Genomic DNA, 19203 nt, shown 5'->3' on the forward strand with positions numbered 1-19203 from the left:
TACTGAAAATGTGTTGTCATGACATTGTTATTCCCTTGTGTGCTTTTTTGAGATGTGCTTCTTTTATAACTTATTTTAGCGGTTCTGTTTTCTAATTCTTCATATTTTCACATCTTTTCCAACAAAATAATAATACATAAATAATACTTGACAAGATGTTACAGATTTTTCTCGATTGGTATGCTTTTGTTCTCCAAGCATCTTAAAATATGGGTGTAGTAAAATACAAAGAGAATCTAGATGTGAGCTTTCTTACATGAAAATGCATCAGTTTTTTCTCTTTTCCTGCCACACACATTTCAGATTCCAGTTAACAGTGCATGAAGCAATACAGAATAGTAATTTTGAGCCCAAACATCATGCCAAATACTTCTAGTGAAAAATAGTTGCTAAACGTAGCTTCATTTTGAAAGTCACTGTTTTCATTAACAGTGTCTTCCAACAGCCTTGTTTCAATAGTACTACTATTAACCATGAAATTTAGCTGCTTCTGTTTACTCTTTGAATTATACCTATTAAATTGCCAACTCAATTTATTTTCCCAGTTGTCATTACCCTGTTAAGAATATTGTTAATAAGCTAAAGGTCTCTGTATTCCTTTTCTTAGCTTATGTAGCTGCCTGAATTTACGAACCAGTACAATTTAGAATACAGGATCCAATGGAAAGAGGAATCAATTCCTGACATCGGCCTTCACTCCTATCCCTATTAAAGAGGCTCATTTTTAGAAAAGAGTTGGGAGAGAAGTATTTTTTGCCTTTCTCTACTTGTTACATATTATCAGCAACAACAAGTAAGTCTAGTGAGTCAAGTAACTACTTTGGAGTTATGATAAAAGGGGGAGTTTAATAAAATGTAGGCCAGAAGTACAATTAGTTCAAGAATAAGCTGATGTCCTGTAACTGGTACAATTTTACCAGGTGCTTTCTTTTTATTGACATCTACGAGCTGTTAGCCAAACACCGCCTGAAAATTAAAATTAGATTTTTGAAAATTTGCACTACCTCACCACTACACCCCTAGATTATGCTAAGTACTTAAAACACGATAGAAGACCAGACATGGTTCTTCCCTTCAAGAAATACACTTCAACTTGCAAACATCACTTGGATTTGCTGTTTTTAATTAATCGATGACTTCATATTCAATTGTATAAACTTTTTTTTTGAGTCCCTACTTTACACTAGGCCCTGACCTAGGGACCGGAGACAAAAAGATATATTTATAACACATACTGAGAATAACGTTAGATGTTAATTCACTAACTATGATCAGGAAGTATGCACAGATTAACGTTCTTGACAACAATCCAGAATTTAGAAACCAGCACTTAGAAAGAGATGTGAGGACACTTTTCTTTAATTAGAGACTTGAGAGCTTCATTTCATCACTCCGTGGACCAATCCACAAGGAATATTGCTCATCTTGCTAAAGAAAACTACCATTAAGCACTTTCAAACATAAAGACCAATATCTCTCATCCTAGAATGCAATTAGAAAGAAAACTTCAAGGGTAAGGCCATCAACTGAAAAATTAGTTGAAATAAATGTTTATGTCCATACTGTGTATTCATGGTAGGCTGAAACCTTTTCTTAACGAGGAAGTATTCAGTGTTTTTACAACACTGGTGTTAAGGTGGAGAAGATTTCTAAAAACTTGCAACTGATGCAGCTCAGCCAATTTTTTAAAAAATGTGAAATTGAGAAGGTAGTAGATCAGATTTTCACCCAAGTCACATAATGGATTCTCTTACACAGATTCGTTTTCATATAATTACAGAAGGGCCGATCTTAGTAGACTGCGTGCCAGTCACAGTACTTCTCTCCAGGGAATACAGAATAAAGAGGGTAACTAATTACAGCTGCCGAAAACCCAAAAGTTGTGTTTTCTTTTTTTTTTTTTTTTTTTAAAGATTTTATTTATTTGACAGAGAGAGACACAGCGAGAGAGGGAACACAAGCAGGGGGAATGGGAGAGGGAGAAGCAGGCTTCCCGCTGAGCAGGGAGCCCGATGCGGGGCTCGATCCCAGGACCCCGGGATCATGACCTGAGCCGAAGGCAGACGCTTAACGACTGAGCCACCCAGGCACTCCAAAGTTGTGTTTTCTATAGATGTGGCCAAGTGACCACATAAGCAGTGGGAATGCATGTCTTTCCTGAAACTAACATCACAAATACATGGGGTTAAGATACCTCGTAAGTGCAAGTCCCTCACTATATGTACTCTTCAAACAATCTTGAGAAACTCCAACTCTCATTCCACTCAGTCTTAGACTAAAGTCACGCCAAGAGGCTCCTAGTGGAAGATAAATTTGTCCATAAGAAGAAAATTTTTTAAAAGTATGGTATATATTGGGGCACCTGGGTGGCTCAGCTGGTTAAGTATCCAACTCTTGGTTTCAGCTCAGGTCATGATCTCAGGCTTATGAGACTCCATGCTCAGTGGAGAGTCTGCTTGGGATCCTTTCCCCCTTCCTCTCCCTCCCCCTCTGCCCCTCCCCCCTTTCTCTGTTACATACATACATACATACATACACACATACATTAATAAAATGGTTTAAAAAAAAGTATATATGTTATATTCCCAGATTTCATCCAAATAAATACTCGGTCATTCTATTTTTGGAATGATGAGGAATTACATAGTCATGAAATTCTTTCTGCCTATGAAGCAAGTTGAGCCAAAGAAAAGGTGGGAGAAAGGTCAATAAATTTGTGCTGAGGGACAAGACTAAACATTGTTTTTCTAAGCCAACTGTTCTGTTTCTAAGGGCTGATCTGCGTTGATTTGAAAAATGTCAACTGAATCTAAGTTCTCAGTATATTCCAAACACAGAACAGGAGTTTTTATTATATCAGAGTTTAACTATATAACAATATGAAATATGCAGACAAATTGAATTAAGATTTCTTTTAGAATGTTAAATTTTCAAATTTAAGGGGATATATTAAAAACACTTTTCTGTCTTTTCTAAACACTTCTTATTCATATCAAGGGTATCAAACCAATGCATTAAGAATTATTATGAATCAGGGTGCCTGGGTGGCTCAGTCAGTTAAGCGTCAGAAATCTGACTCTTGATTTCGGCTCAGGTCATGATCTCAGGGTTGCGAGATAGAGCCCCACATCGGACTCTGCGCTGGGCATGAAGCCCGCTTAGGAGTCTCTCTCTCCCTCTCACTATGCCCCTCCCCCTGCTCACGTGCATGCATGCACTCTTTCTTGCTCTCTCTCTCTTGAAAAAAATTAAAATAAAAATTAAAAAAAAGAATTATTATGGGTTGGGGGATGGGGTAACTGGGTGATGGGTATTAAGGAGGGCACTTGATGTAATGAGCACTGGGTGTTATATGCAACTGACGAATCACTAAACTCTACCTCTGAAACAAATAATACACTATATGTTAATTAACTGGATTAAAATAAAATTTTTAAAAAGAATTACAAATTTTTTAGACCACATAAAAGTCATTCTATAATGAATAATATCCCTCATCTCCAAAACCAAATTTTTTTTTTTTTAAGTAAGCTTTACGGTCAACGTGGGACTTGAACTCACAACCCTGAGATCAAGAGTCACATGCTCTACCAACTGAGCCAGCCAGCCAGCCGCCCCCCAGATTTTTCTTTAAATTCATATTTCTTAATGTTTCTAACACAAGCATCTGAACCAGAAGACTGATTGCAGACGGAGAGGGGTTTTTGTTTGCCTTGTTTTGTTTTTAACATCATAGCATCATTTCCCTTTGACTTGTAAAGCCTAAGGTATTATCTTTCTGCGAGGCTAATATTGGGAAGTAAAGAAACATTTACATTATGGTCTCTGTGATATAGTGAAAGATACGTACTCTATATTACAAAACAGAAGAACCATAATTTGATCTCCCCCATAACTCAGCATGTTAGAGAGTGTGCCTCAAAATGGGTTTCTATTATGTTTTGTTCCATAAAGCATTTCTAGTCACCGCAGTGATAAACTGATATTTCATGTTACCCACATAACTCCAACTAGAGTTTTCAAATCTGAATTCCATGTAGAAATCAGCCCCAAAGCATGACAGCATTTTCAAACATTTAAAAGCTATGAAATTTTCACGGACATCGCAATCTTTTATACACATCAGGGGCTTGTATAGATATTTATACAGGAGAATAAGGGTAAGCGCAGACTCGTAAATCAGTGCAAATTGGTCTATATAGATAAAGAGATGCTTGTGTTTGCATATGGATATTCATGAAAATTAGGGGAAAAAAGTCAAAACTAAATAAATATTGAATATGTCAGCACCTGTCATATAGTTTTTTGTGTGTGTGCTTTACCACTATTGACTAGCGGTAGTACTGCTACTCTAACCAACTTCATTAAAGAATAAAAGAAAAGTAATAAGTCATTTCACACTCTGTCTGACCATTATACAATAATAGCAAGATTTCATGCAAGGGTACAACATTATGCCCATCTGCAATCACAGTCTCTTTGCAAAAATCTCAATTCACACTTCACATGCAGCTAACCTTGTTACCATCCCTTCCTAAATCCATCAGTGTTGCAGCTGCACGTCTTCACAACCCAACATCTTAAAATTCATCACTTTGGCACCTTAGCATCACTATAGGTCAAGAGAAAGAATCCAACCAAGAATAATTAAAGGGCACCCAGATGTTTAGTTTACTTATCTCAAGCCTTTCCTTTAACATATTTGAATTGCCTATGTGTACTATTTCTTTCATATTTTTAAGATATGTGCAATGTGATTATAAGGGTATGAGACCTGGAACAATACATTTCAGACTTTTTTTTTTTTTTACAAGTATAGTTCTTTGTAGTTGAAATTTGAACAAGAGGCGTGATAATGAGTAGGTTGAGGGAAGGAAAGGTGTTATCTCATTAAGGTAATTACTAAGACATCCCCACCATTATATCGGTTTGAAAATGTGGCAATTAAAGCGCCCTACATGGGCTCCTGGAGACAAGAGAACAAGACAGTTCTCTTGGAACTTCTCTGTTACGGTTAATGTGTGTCATGTAAATGAAAGGGTAGACTACTGCTATCTCCTTCTGTTCCTCAGCCCCCACCCCCACCCTCAAATTTCTTTGTGGGTTATGTTTCTTTTTTCTTTAACCGGAATTTAGTTCTGATGAAAGGTGCCAGATTGACAGCCCTAGAAGGCAAAACCTTCTGTTTACCCACAGAATAGCTGGAGCCCAGAAAACAGTAGGGCAAGCGAGGCGGGCAACATGCTACCAACCTAAATCGGAGCAGACCTAACCTTCCTCCCTCTTCAGTCAGGCAAGTCTCCTTCTCTGAGGAGGAAGCTGCCAAATTCATACCCAAAGTCAGGGAAACTCAAAATACACATTTTAAAAAATGGTAAGTGGTGTTCTTCACTTATTTTGCCACAGCATATACGGGCTGACTGCACAATTCACTGAAACCACTACCTTTGCTCAGGAAGGAACTCATTCCCCTCTTGATCTGATCCTCTCGCTATTTCATTGCTGCCACTACCCTAAACAAGATAAAGAATAATGTGATACACCAAATAACATCTAGAACCCAATCTCCAAGATCTTGCTTTCATGTGCATTTCAGCATTATTTAGCTCAAATTAAGGAAAGCAATTTAAATGCCCAGCTATGGTAGAAGAGTTGACTTGATTGTGACACGTTTATGGAAGAGAATACATATATCAAGTATGATACTTACAAAGAGTTTTAAATAATACAGAGAAATACTCCTACTGCATGGGAAAAATATAAATGATATCCCAGATGAAATAGATCATAACCATATAAAAATTCACAGCAAAAATCTAGAAATAAGAAATCAAATATTAGTAGTGGTTTTCTTTGAGTGACAGAAGATGGACTTTTTTTTCTTCTCTCTACTCTTCAGTATTTTATAAATTTTTTACGGTGAGCATGCGTTACTTTTACAATAGTAAAGTTATTTTAATAATCTTTACAAAAAGTCTCAGTTTCTTTTGTGGTAGGATCTGACCACATAAATTTAACTCCATTAAAACTGGAAGTCAAGAGTCATCCGAAAATGCTGTAATCCTGCAGTATCTCTTTCCTTCCCTTTATCTTCACAGAAAAAAGTTGGAGAAGTGGTAGGGGTTGAAGGGAAAAATAAAAACAAACCAAGTGAATATGTTGTAGAAAGAACTAAAGCTTATAATAGGTATTAAACTAGATGACCTTTGAGATTCCTTCCAATCTTGGGTTTGGATCGAAATCAGTTCTGCTTAAAATCCAATTACCTGTTAATGTGGATGTTGGAAAATACCCTTTTGCCAAATTTCTGAGCAGAACCAAGTAAGAGTCATGCTTGCCTAAGGGACTACTAGATCATTCATGGGAGGAAAAAAAAAAAGCCTATAAAATCTTTTGCCAAATAAAGGGGATCCTTCCTGAAATGCGGGGGGGGGGGGGGGGGGGCGTTAGGAAATACTGCTGTTAATAAGCAATGTCTTGAATAGTTGGGTTTTTTAAAATCCTGTTCCAAAACAGTAATATCCAATAAATAAATTTACAAGCTTAATTCAACTTTTCAGCATTGACATCCTTCAATAGCAATGCTTGGTCCATCACCTTTGCCCCTTAAAAACATCCCAGGCTTAGGGCGCCTGGGTGGCTGAGTCCTTAAGCGTCTGCCTTCCACTCAGGTCATGATCTCCTGCTCAGCGGGAGTCTGCTTCTCCCTCTCCCACTCCCCCTGCCTGTGTTCCCTCTCTTGCTGTGTCTCTCTCTGTCAATTAAATAAATAAAATCTTTAGGGAAAAAAAAATCCCAGGCATATAAAATGGCAAAGCAAAAATCAGAAGATAAAAGCGAGGCGAGAATGGAGAACAGAACAGACTCTACGGACTCGGGCCTGAAAAGTCTCCAAGCAGCCAAGAGCTTTCCGCTGTGGAATTCACTCACCTGACACTTCTCACCAGACTGCTGGCCGTCACGTCTGTTACCAGTTCCTGAAATGAAAGCCGTCGTTATTGCTTCCCTAAATGGGGTGGGAAGGTCTTAATGTTTATATAAATTCTAATCGAATCCTACTCTAATGAATATCTTCGTGGGAGGACTTTGGGCACGTGAAACTAATTGTGCCTTCTTCAGGGATAATTAGGCCACGAGACGCATGGTGGCATGTGCAGAGCGGCATAACGTCACCCCTTAGGCACCGTCGAGGGCAAAGGGTTTTAACCAGAACTGATAACGAGAGAAAGACGAAAAAAGTAACAAGTTTGGGCCGGGTCTCTGCAGCCAGGCCGACCCGGGAAAACTCCACCCGGGGAATGAAGAGCAAAGAGTAGGCAGAGGAAGGGAAACCCCAGGGCCTGCGCAGCGCTTTTCTTCCGGCGTTCTGAGTGGACAGGGGTGGGAGGAGGAGGGCAGCTCAAGGCTGACACGTGATACGAATGGGTGGAGCTTTCTCCAGCTGCAAGGAACTGGTTCTTGTTAATTGCTGAAACATAAAGCTAGAGAATTTCGTGGAGGAATCCAAAATACGGGTTGCCCGAAATTTCTAAAGCAATCCAGAAAAGAAGAAAGACAAAATTAAACAGCCCGATGCCCGCACTTATCCATTTGGGCTTTATGTGATTTTCTGGGCAAATCTGTTGATGCGTAACAATGAAAGATTATTTGACAATTCTACATTTATTCACATACGAGTATGTTTAATGTAATGCCACAGTGTATTCACTCAAGGTTGCTGAGGAAGTAGGTGTCTCTTTGAAATCCTCTTAACTTAATGGAAACGACTGGTAAGCTTCCATTAATAAAACAGTTTGTGGAAAATGGGGCAGATGAATAACAATGTGAGATTTTTAAAGTGATTGTGGCTCTGATACACCCTATTTTCAGTGCACAACTCTGTCTTTGTTGATATCTGGGCTACGACTTCCCTGTCCACTGAAGCAAATGCCCAGCTTGGGGAGGTAGGAGTTGGTGCAAGAAAAAGTTGGGCAATCGGCTCCTTCAGTGGTATTGGCAAACATTTGATCTTTCAGAAATTATGACATGCCAATTTTCTCAAATGGGAGATATTAGAAAATCAAAAGCTTTGAATTAGATTATTAGAAAGTGATTTCATAGCAGTTCACTCAACCAGAAACCTGTCTACTGAGAAAGAGACCTACTGCGGTCTGTTTGCTGGGAAGACATCTCTTTCACATCTAGCTTAGCTTCCCTACAGTAGGAAATAAGTAGCACGGACTTCCATGTCCTTTTCCTAACACTATCAGCAAACTGGTTTTTAAATTGTGAAAGAATTTCGATCTAAAATGGAACAAGAGGATATAAAATGGGAAATCTCACTCATGTGCCTTCAGGAAAATAAAACGTTAAGGACTGAGGGACAGATTTCCCATAAATGCCTGATCTACAGAAAACTGATAATGTTGGGATTGTCTTTTAAGAGAGGAAGTTGGTCAGGAGTTACCTCATACCAACTTCAGAAAATGTTTGCTTACGGTTTCCAGAGACATGAACAAGAAATGGCCCAGGGTGGGTTGATCTCACAGAATAACCTGAATTGAGCTTTATTTGTATGCTGGACTGGTTTTGTCTGCTTGGGGAATTTGCAAAGCTGGTTTCTGATTGTTTATTATTTTAACAGATGCTAACTGAACTCTCCCCAATTCACATTCCCTGCCCATTAATATAGCCTGCCCCAAACCCTCAGCAGGCTCACCGGTAGCTTGCTGCAGTCTGCAGGTCCTGAATTCCAGTTCCTCTGCTATACCCAAATAAACTCATATTTTTGACAATTTTGAGCTTGACTCAGTTTCCCTCATTTTTAGGTTGACATTCCTTGGCGTCAGAAGTGGGATCCAAAGGAGGCGACCCCCAAAGAACAACCCTTGGAATCCAGCGAGGGACGTATCCACAAGGAGTCCCTTGCATTCATCACCTCTGTGGGTCATTGTCTGTTTTCTGTTTTGTGAAGTCTTTTCTTGGATTCCAAACTCCTTGTGTTTGGCTGAGCTCTCTGACTTTATTTAGGATCTGTTTAAAAGCTTTGTCTCTTTTGGTGAGTACTTGTTTGTTGTCTTGTTAGAAGCACGCTAGAATTTCAGTATAATTTCTTCAGAATTCTTAAGCAAAATGAATTTTTAAAAACATGATATCAGTGGGCATGGGTTGGAAAGACTTCGGTCTCCAAAGCCAAAGACTCCCATGAAAGCCTAAGTTAATCAGGGACAGGCCAGATTGACGTTTGGTGGCCTGCCAAATGCAACACAGTATCCACACAACAAGGGACACCTGGTCATGGATCAGACAGTTAAACCATCTAGGAGGGCGAGGAATGGTATCCCGTGAAGGACACACCATAAAACAAAACACAACTCCCAACTCTGAAAGCATACCCATCAGGCTATTTAAGACTATTTTTTTCTTTTGCTCTCAAGGAAACCGCTAAAATATGGGATCCCAAATCATCTAAAATGCTCTAAGGGTGGCCCTCCTTCAGGGACCCTGGCCCGTTTTATGTTAAAAAATTATGGCCTCTCCTCATGTGCATTTTTAACTAAATTGACCAATCTTACTAAAGGTAATTTAGAACTTCAATGGCCATTATGGGGAACTTTTGATCTCCCCAAACTTGCTTTTTCTCCAGACTAAATGAGAAGACTGCTGCAATAGAATTAAACAATCTGAATGGGATAGCTATTTTAATTGGTACCTAGAGGCTTCCGAACATATTCAAGATTCTAAAATTGCCTTTTTACAAAATACTATTTCTAAGTAACTGAGGCAAACTACTAGATGGAGATTAAAAAAAATCTGAAGCCTCTTCCATGGCAACACTGGCCCAACCCCCTAAACCCATTGCTCCACCTCCCCTAGATCCACCTCTGTCCTCTTCTAACACTTTCGTTTATCTAAACTCCCCTTGTTCTCTAAGCTGAAACCTTACCAACTGAGCCTGTTAAAACTCTCCCTTTTAAAATTAGGCCTTCTGAGGATCCAACTAAATCATTAATTTCTTATGTCCCATGGACCAAATCTGAACTTAGAGGTATATATGGTAAAATATTTTCCCAAGGTAACTGAGGATCCTCATAGACTTGCAGAAGAATTCAATATTGTAATTCAGACTTATCAGCCTCACTTCTCCTCTTTGTCAATTAGTCTATATGCTTATTGGAGAAGGTCAACCCAGTATTGGATGAAAACTGCTAATGTGGAAAGCCCTGAACAAACTTTAGAATTCCAAGTAACTCAACCACCAGCTCTTTTATATGACCAAACTTGTGCCCTAGCCAAAAGCCTGCATCTTGCCATCCCAAGGGCTTTCCCTAAACCAGTAGACTGGAACAAAATTAAGGCATGTACCCAAAAGCCTGCTAAATCTGTTCATGCTTGGTACAGCAGAGCAGACTCCACATTGTTTTTAAATTCTGGACTCCCTATAGATGTTGAATCTCTCAGGGTGGCCTTTAATTCAATGTTTATAAATGGTTTAAACAGAGACCTATCTCTGTTAGTCAATAGAACTTGCATAGACTGGGAAACAATGTCTACCCCTAATCTTGTCAATCTAGCTCATCAGTTAACCTGCACCCCGGTTGATGAATCCAAAAGAAAGGCAACTAAAATTTTAAGTTTCCAAATTCAACAGATGGAATCTCCCAAGCTCTCCCTATTAAACTCTGTCATTATTGAAAAAATAAATAAATAAAAATAAGAAGAGAAAGAAAGAAAGAACCAAAACAAAACCTGGCCACTGGAGAAAGGACTGCTACAAGTAAAAAAGGTCTAGACAATTACAGCTTTTCACCAGCCAGGGGTCAGACTCATCCCAATGATGGGGGTCCGAGGAAACACAAGGACTGTTTCCCATTCTACCATTAAATACACTGGGGGAAACTACTCTCCAGATTGGGAACCAACCTCTTACAATATTAATCAACACAGGAGCTATTCTATCAGTGGTCAACCCACTACAATTAAACAGCCCCTAAAAACAAAACAACAAAACAAAACAGAACAAAACAAAAAAACAACAGTACCTTCCTCAGAGTAATACATTTATCCAAATAGTGGGGATCTCAAATAAACCACAATGTGTCCCTATTTCTAAACCTACACCCCTTTGCTTGGGACCTTTGCAAGTTAAACACCCATTTCTCCTCAATAAATCTGCTCATGTCCACTTATTAGGATGAGATTCCCTAGAAAAACATCATGCTGCCATTTCTTTCTCTCAAAAGGGAGAAATAACTCTTGAGTTCAAATCTCCTGAACTAAAATCCCTTGAGCCAAATCCTCAAGAAAATTCAAACCCTTTTTCTTTCTCATGTATTTTACAAACCAAGGAAGATCAAACTTCAGACTCATTTCCATTATTAGCTTTAGTGTCCCCTAGTCTATGGGCAAAATCCTCCATGGGCATAGGCAGAATTCATAATGCTCCCTTCCCCTTAAAATCCAAATTGATCCCTCAAAACCTCTTCCCAAAAGTAATCAACACCCTATAAATGAGAAAGCTTTACGTAAAACCTATCATAGGAGAGTATAAAGCACAGGGATTTATTATTGCCTGCACCAGTCCTTTTAATACACCTACTTTACCTTTAAGAAAACCTAATGGCCAAGGATAGAGATTTGTCCAAGATCTCTGAACAATAGATAATAACGTTGTTCCTTGCTGTCTTGTTGTTCCTAATCCCCATAGGTTATTGGCATCCATCCCTACCAAAAGCAAAACTTTCACTGTGATCCAGTTATGCAGCGCATTATTTAGTATTCCAATTGATAAGGCTAGTCAATATCTTTTTTATTTTACTTGAGAAAGATAAGAGTACACCTGGACAATAAGGCCCCCAGGATTTTTACTGAAAGTCCTTTTTACTTCTCACAAATTTTAAAAGCTGACTTAGACAATATAAAATTTTCTGGAGACTCCACATTACTACAATATTGATGTAGATGATTTACTTCTCTGCTCACCCTCTAAGACCTCCTCACAAGACAATATTCACCTGTTAAAACTCTTACCACTAAAGGACACAAGGTCTCAAAGAAAAGGTTGCATTTTGTTCAAACTCAAGTCCGATATTTAGGACATTTAATCTCAAAACCAGGTTACATGGTTTTGGTAGGCTTCATGGCATCTTAAGCTTCCCAAAACCTAAAACCAAATGTCAATTACAGAGTTTGCTTGAGCTAGCTGGTTATTTTTGCAATCGGATTTCAAACTTCTCCTTAATGACCCTTAAAGACCCTGTGTGTCCTTTTAAAAACTACTAAACCCGACCCCATTACCTAGGAAAACAAAGAAGAATTGGCTTTCAAAACCTGGAAGGAAATCTTAATAAATCCAACTGTCCTTGGACAGTGAAACTATCGGCTACCCTTTTTCCTTTTTGTATACGAAAAGGAGGGAAATGCCCTCAGAGTACTTAACCCAAATACGTGGAGGCTACCACACCAACCTCTATGTTCTAGCAAACCTCTAGCCTACAATTGGATCCCATGGTTCCCCCTCTCCAAGCCTTCTACTGCCTTTCTGGGCAAGGCCACTGAAGAAATCGTTATTAGGATCTTCCTTGACGTCCTTGTACCTCATGCCGTTGAAGCTCTCTTGAACTCACGCCACACCCAGCACCTCTCAGCAAGCCTCTTCTTAGGAAATTCTCTTGCTAACCTCCCGTCCTATCATTCTCGTTTGTCCTGTCAATCTCAACCCTGCTACTCTTCTTCCTTATTCCATGGGTGAAATCCCCATGACTGTTTGACCTTGACAGATTATACCTATTAACCCCTCATGATAACTTACATGAAGCCTCCTTGGCAAATGTTGATTTCTCATGGTTTACTGATAGCTCTTACCTGATAAATGAAAATGGTAAGTAGTGTGCTGGATGTGTGATATCAACTCCTTTTGAGGTCATTGAGGCTGCACCCTTACCTTTGGCAGCTTCAGCCCAACAAGCTGAATTACATGCTCTTACTCAAGCATATATTCTAGCTACAGGTAAAACCACAAACATCTATACTGGTAGTCAATATACTTTTAGAGTAGCCCATGATTTTGGAATGTTATGGAAACAACAAAGTTTCCTTACTTCCAGCAGAGACAAAATTAAAAATCGTCCTTGTGTCCAAGATTTATTAGAGGCTATACTCCTGCCAGCCCTTCTGACTATTATTAAAGTCCTTGGGCATTCTAAGTCTGACTGTCTGGAAGCCAAAGGAAACCACTGATGATGTCATCGCAAAAAAATGCTGCTCTTATGGGATCCAAAGGCCAAACCTCTATCATGGTCCAGAAAACTACTTCCCCTGGTGATGACCTAAGAGAATTAACCAAAGATATATAACAATTGGCCCCTAAAAAAGAAAAACAAAATTGGAGATCTAAAGGCTGTTGGTGTCATCAAGAAAAGAAACTCCGGTTCTGACTACCAGTCCTGCCAGAAAATTTAAAATGTCCATTAATAACTACCATACATTAATTAAATCACTGGTCAACTGATAAAATGATGATGTTCATGAATCAACATTGGTGGAAAACATCTGCAAGGCACAAAAAAAGTGCTTATCTTGCTTGTTCCATCTGTCCTAAATTTAACTGAAGGAAACTCATCTATATTGCCCCCAGATAGTTTACCCAATGAACAATTTGAGGTTGGGGCAAATGGGTATCATACAATTGCCCCCATCTCGTGGATATAAGTATGTTCCAGTTCCAGTAATGGTTTGTATGTTTTCATATTGGACTGAAGATTTCCCGTGTAGACAGGTAACTCTTCTGTACCTAAAATGCTATTGGAAAAGATTATACCCTTTTGGTCTTCATAGTGATTGGGAAATCCATTTTATGGTCAAATACTTTGACAAGTCTGGGCTATCTGGCCAGTTCTGCAATACTTTCATTGTGTTTATTGTCCTCAATCCTCAGGACTGGTCTAACATACAAATGGAATTATTGACTCAGCTAAATTAGTGGAAACCATCCAAATACCTTGGCAAAAGCATTATCATTGGTCCTTCTAAATCTTAGATCTACTTCCTTTTGGATGCATAAATTTTCACCTTTTATAATAATTACAGGGGGTGCCTGGGTGGCTCAGTTGGTTGAGCATCTAGCTCTTGATTTTGGCTCAGGTCATGATCTCAGGGTCATGGGATTGAGCCCCAAGTCGAGCTCTGCGAGCAGAGCCTGGTTGAGTTTCTCTCTCTCCCTCTCCCTCTGCTCCTGCCCTGCCCGCCCCCATGTTCTCGCTCTCTCTCTAAAAATAAGTAAATCTAAAATAAAATAAAATAATTACAGGATGGCCAATGCACTTAGCCCCAACTAACAAAGGAGAGGGGTATATGTTAATTTTGCAAAGACCCGATCAAGTCCATAGAGAATAATCACACTCTGGTAGGACAATCTTTCAACAGTGCACTCCCTGGAGATGAAGATATCAAACATCCCCATATCTTTAGCCTGGAAATTTTGTCTGCTGGAAAAGACATCTCCAAAAAGACTCTTCAATCTTGCTGAAAATGTCCCTACCATGTGTTATTAACTAATCCCCATGCAGCCAAACTTCAAGGAATAGTTGCCTGGGATTCATGTACAACATGTAAAGAAAGCCCCCAAATCTGAATGAACTGGTGACCTGAAACTGAAAATTTCTAGGAACTAAAGCAGATGGCACTTGGAGTAGACAGCTTACCCAAAATATCTGGACCAGGCCTATAAGCTTTCCTGTTCTTTTTTAATTATTCTATGTTTAGTTAAATCAGGTCTTTCAGGCCTTTTACTGTTCTTTCTTTAGTTTTTCTACTGTCCTTTACTTGAGGTTTAACACATCATTTTATCCCCACATTACAAAAACTCTCTGATTCTGCTAAAATTACTGATTTTTGGATTTGTGCCAGAGCAAATATTACTCATGATGAATCTGAATTGGTGGCCTGGCCATTATCTTTAGAAGGATGACAAAACCTATCTAGTAAAGATGCAGGATTTTCCTTTGGTAGCTTTGGAGCAACACTTGTCTTTCCTCCTAGAAGACTGGTACCAAATACTATGGCTTTTCCTTGGGTGCCCCCCACCCATAAAGGATTATCTCTCACTCAGGTCCGGGTCTGGACTCTTACCCTAGTTTTTTCTTTATGTTTCAAAAACAGTGACAGAAATGGCAAAATTCTAGGATATTAAATATTTGTGACTATAGTATTTTATATGATCCAAATGAACATGAATTCACTTCCTATTTGGAATCCAGAAGACTATATCCTCTCCTCCATTAATATATCTCTGTGGTGGGGCAATGAAAACCATAATAATACCAGAAAATGGGAAGTCAATGTGTTCTCACTCAATGGTACTTCATTGGGAATTGACCAAAAATCTGATGAATGGTGGAAACTTAACTTACTTTTTCCCTAGATATCTTCCAGGCCTCCGCCAAAACCTTACTTATATTAGATCAGTTCACTTGTTATTTCAAATATACTTTCTTCCACTTCTATAGATATTTAAGATGCCCACATAACAATTTCCATAATGCTAATAAACTAGATTATCATGTGCTCTGTATAAATGATTATATTTCTGATCATGAAATTCCCTCTTTCATTCCAGGAATAAGAATCTGGGCAAAAGGGCCGAACTATGCCTTACTCTTAGTAGACATTGGGTGTTTCTTTTTATGTCGAAGAAACATATTCTATACTTGACCTTAATTGGGAGGGAGGTTGTAGGATTATTTCCCTCACCCCTAATGCCAAAATTAGAAAAATTCTTCCTTCTACTGCTTATATACCTACTCTGGGATCTTTCTTTTATCAATTTAAAAGGACATGTTGGAACTGAGAATTATAATTTTGGGTGGCTGCCTAGCTATAACCCTATGGTAGACAAAAAGGGTTTGGGGCCTGCTTTTGCCAGAGCTTTTTAAACTTAGATTGGAATAGCAAACCTTGAAAAAGCAATTCACAATCCTTCTATAGTCATGTCTACCATTTCCAATGTTTCTGTTCAAGCTTTTGAATATCAACAAAAACAAACAGATAGCCTTGCCGAAGTAATCCTACAAAACCACAGAGCCCTAAACCTCCTCACTGCTCTGCAAGGGGGAACCTGCACCTTACTTGAAGAAGAATGTTATTTTTATGTCAATAAATCATGGAAAATAACACAAGAACTAAAAATAACAAAAGACAATATCAAGCTGCTAGCAGAAGTTGGCCAACCTCCCAGAATTTGGGACATTTTCAATCTATTTAATATAGACAATTGGGGAAACTGGTTGGGAGGTATATTCCTTTTTTCTTTTTAAGATTATTTATTTATTTATTTATTTATTCATTTATTCATTTATTTATTTGAGAGAGAGTGTGTGTGCATGGGCACACAAGCTTGGGGAGGGGCAGGGGAAGAGGAAGAAGCAGACTCCCCATTGAGCAAGGAGCCCAGTGTGGCTGGATCCTAGGAACCTGGGATCACAACCTGAGCCTGAAAGGCAGATGCTTAACCGACTGAGCCACCCAGGCGCCCCCAGAGGTGTATTTCAATCAATAGCTATCATTGGACTTTTGGGCCTCAGTCTGATCTTTTTAATTAAATTTCTGCTGGTTTGCATTAGTAAACAAATGCCTTCTTCCCAAACATATGTATGAAATAAAATTATTTTCCTTTCAAAGACTTTTCCTGAAACTCAGCTGACCATGGAAACTAAATGGTCCCCCTTAGAAGGACATAACTGAGATTTTTCATTTTTCAATCCTCTTGTTCAAATGAGCCCAAAGAAATTCCATATCATTTCCTTCCTCCCTAAAACAAGACCCCTGAGGATGGCCTTCCTCAGCTTCATGGGAAAAGACTCCTGAGGATGGTCCTTCTCACCTTCATAGGACATACAATACAATCCACCTATAAAGAACTATACTTCTGACAGACATTAACAAGCAATAGCCGAATGACATAATTGATCAATGGTGCTTTCTATGAAAGATCTTGATCAAAAGGGGAAAATATAAAAGAATTTCAATCTAAAATGGAACCAGACGATATAAAATGTAGAAATCTCCCATATGTGCCCTCAGGAAAACAAAATTAGGGATGGAGAGACTGATTTCCCATAATTTCTTCATTTATAGAAAACTGATAATGTTGGAATTTTCTTAAGTTGATAGGGAGTTGGTCAGGAGTTACTTCATATCAACCTTGGGAAATTTTTGCTTATGGTTTCCAGAGACATGAACAAGAAATGACCCAGGTCCAGTTGATCTTACAAAATAAGCTGAATTGAGCTTTATTTGTATGACTGGACCGGTTTTGTCTGCTCAGGGAATTTTCAAAGCTGGTCTCCATTTGTTTTTTATTCTAACAGATGCTAACTGAGTTCTTGCCTCTTTACATTCTCTGCCCATAAATATGGCCTGCCCCAAACCCTCAATACACTTGCTTGTAGCTTACTACAGTTAGCATGTCCCAAATTGCAATTCCTCTGCTACTCCCAAACAAACTAATCTTTTTGACAATTTTGAGCTTGCCTCTTTTTTTTTTTAGGTCGACAGAAGGTAGACTAGTTTTTCACGATGAGCACTCTGATTTTGTAGCAAAGGAGTGCGGAAACAAAGTACCACCGATGCCAAATTCATCTCTCCTGAGGCGCATTATAAATACATACTGCTCTATAGAAAACTTTTCCTCCCATTTCAGGTAAAGATGCTCGGGAACACTTCTTCCTCCAGCCCCCAGATGCTTTGGGGCTCCCCAGTGGTGCCAGAACCTACAAAATATAGGGAATCCATGCCACTGCAAGTCTCTACCCGCTCCTAAATTCCACTTAGCATTTCCACCCCTCCAACTGTAAGGGAGAAGGGGCAGGGAATCAACAAAGAGGAGTTGGCTTCAAGAACTGAGGGGAAAATCTGAAGAAGGCAGTCATTTGCAGCCAAGAGGCCTTCTGAGGAGAGGTGGAAATGGAGTGGAATGCAGATATGGGCACCCACCTGGGCAAAGATGTATTATCGTTACCGGAAAAGGAGAAGCCTTTATATTCTCTCCCGAGCGCACTGAGATGCGAGAGAGGGGCCCTGCTCTGTAGGCCCAACCCTAGCACTAATCGCGAAAAGCATCTGGACTCCTGTCCCTGCTCTATAGGGTCCCTGTCCTAATGCACGCATTCCTTCCCGAAACATGGTCGGTAACCGGGCGCGGGGACTTGTGGCCGCGGGGCTCTCCTGGGGCAGAGGAGCGCAGAGTCTCCGCTGGGGCGCGCACCGTGGGAGACCCCACTTGGAGCCCGAGCGCTGCCGCGGGCCCCGGGAGCCTCCGCTCAAACCGCGGGCTGCGGTGTGTGCGCGAATCGTCAGCAGAAGGCGAGAGGACAGCCACATCTAGAGCCTCTGCGCTAAAGAATCAAGTCTGGCGGCCAGAGAGAGGGGCGGGTGGGGGCGGGAATCCATCAGCTCCACAAAGTGACAAAGCCCTCTTATCGTAAATCAAGTTCAATCTCGCGCGCTGGAAGGTCTTCTTTCGGTGGAGCTCCCGCGGAGGCGACCCGCTCGCTGTCCTGGACCGGATAGTGGCGGAAGCCGGGAGACTCCCAGGACTGCGGGGAGGAGGACCCGCTCCACCCGCCTTGGGAGCGCTTCTCCTGGGCTTCCATCGACCCAGGCGGCGGCTCGCGGAGCAGTCCCGGCAGCGCGAGCGGAGGGAGTAAAAAGTGCCATTTAGAGCGATTCCACTGGCGACCTCGCTGCGGCCGCGGCGCAAGGGCTTCGAAGCCTCAGACTTGAGGCCCCGCTCCTCCCCAGCCGGCTTCCACTAAGAACTTATTAAATAGGGACGGTTTAGAGTTGATCTGTCACTGAGCACTACTTACCCCGAGATCTTTGCGTTTTTGAATTACTTTATTGATCTGAAGATTTTCTTCTTTGGAATGTGACCCTGTTTGGACTTAGAGCTAATCAGGTAACGCTGCCAGGGAGGGCTCTTTGTAATCACCTCGCGGACCTCCCCCGCGGGCGCCGTCGACCCTTCCCCGGCGCTCCCCTCGCGGTCGCCTAGGCTTCGCAGGGAACCCGGCAGCCCCCAGCGCTACGCTTCCTCGCGCGCCCCGGGAGCTGTCTGTGGTGCTAGGAGAGAGCACTCGGGAGAGCGAGGCCCCGGGGAAGAGCCCGGGAGAGGCAGAGAAGGAAACTGAGAACGCCGTGCTGGCCAAGACAGTCCCACCCAGCAAC

Source organism: Neomonachus schauinslandi, chromosome 4 (genome assembly GCF_002201575.2).
Source record: "Neomonachus schauinslandi chromosome 4, ASM220157v2, whole genome shotgun sequence".
Lineage (NCBI taxonomy): Eukaryota > Metazoa > Chordata > Mammalia > Carnivora > Phocidae > Neomonachus > Neomonachus schauinslandi.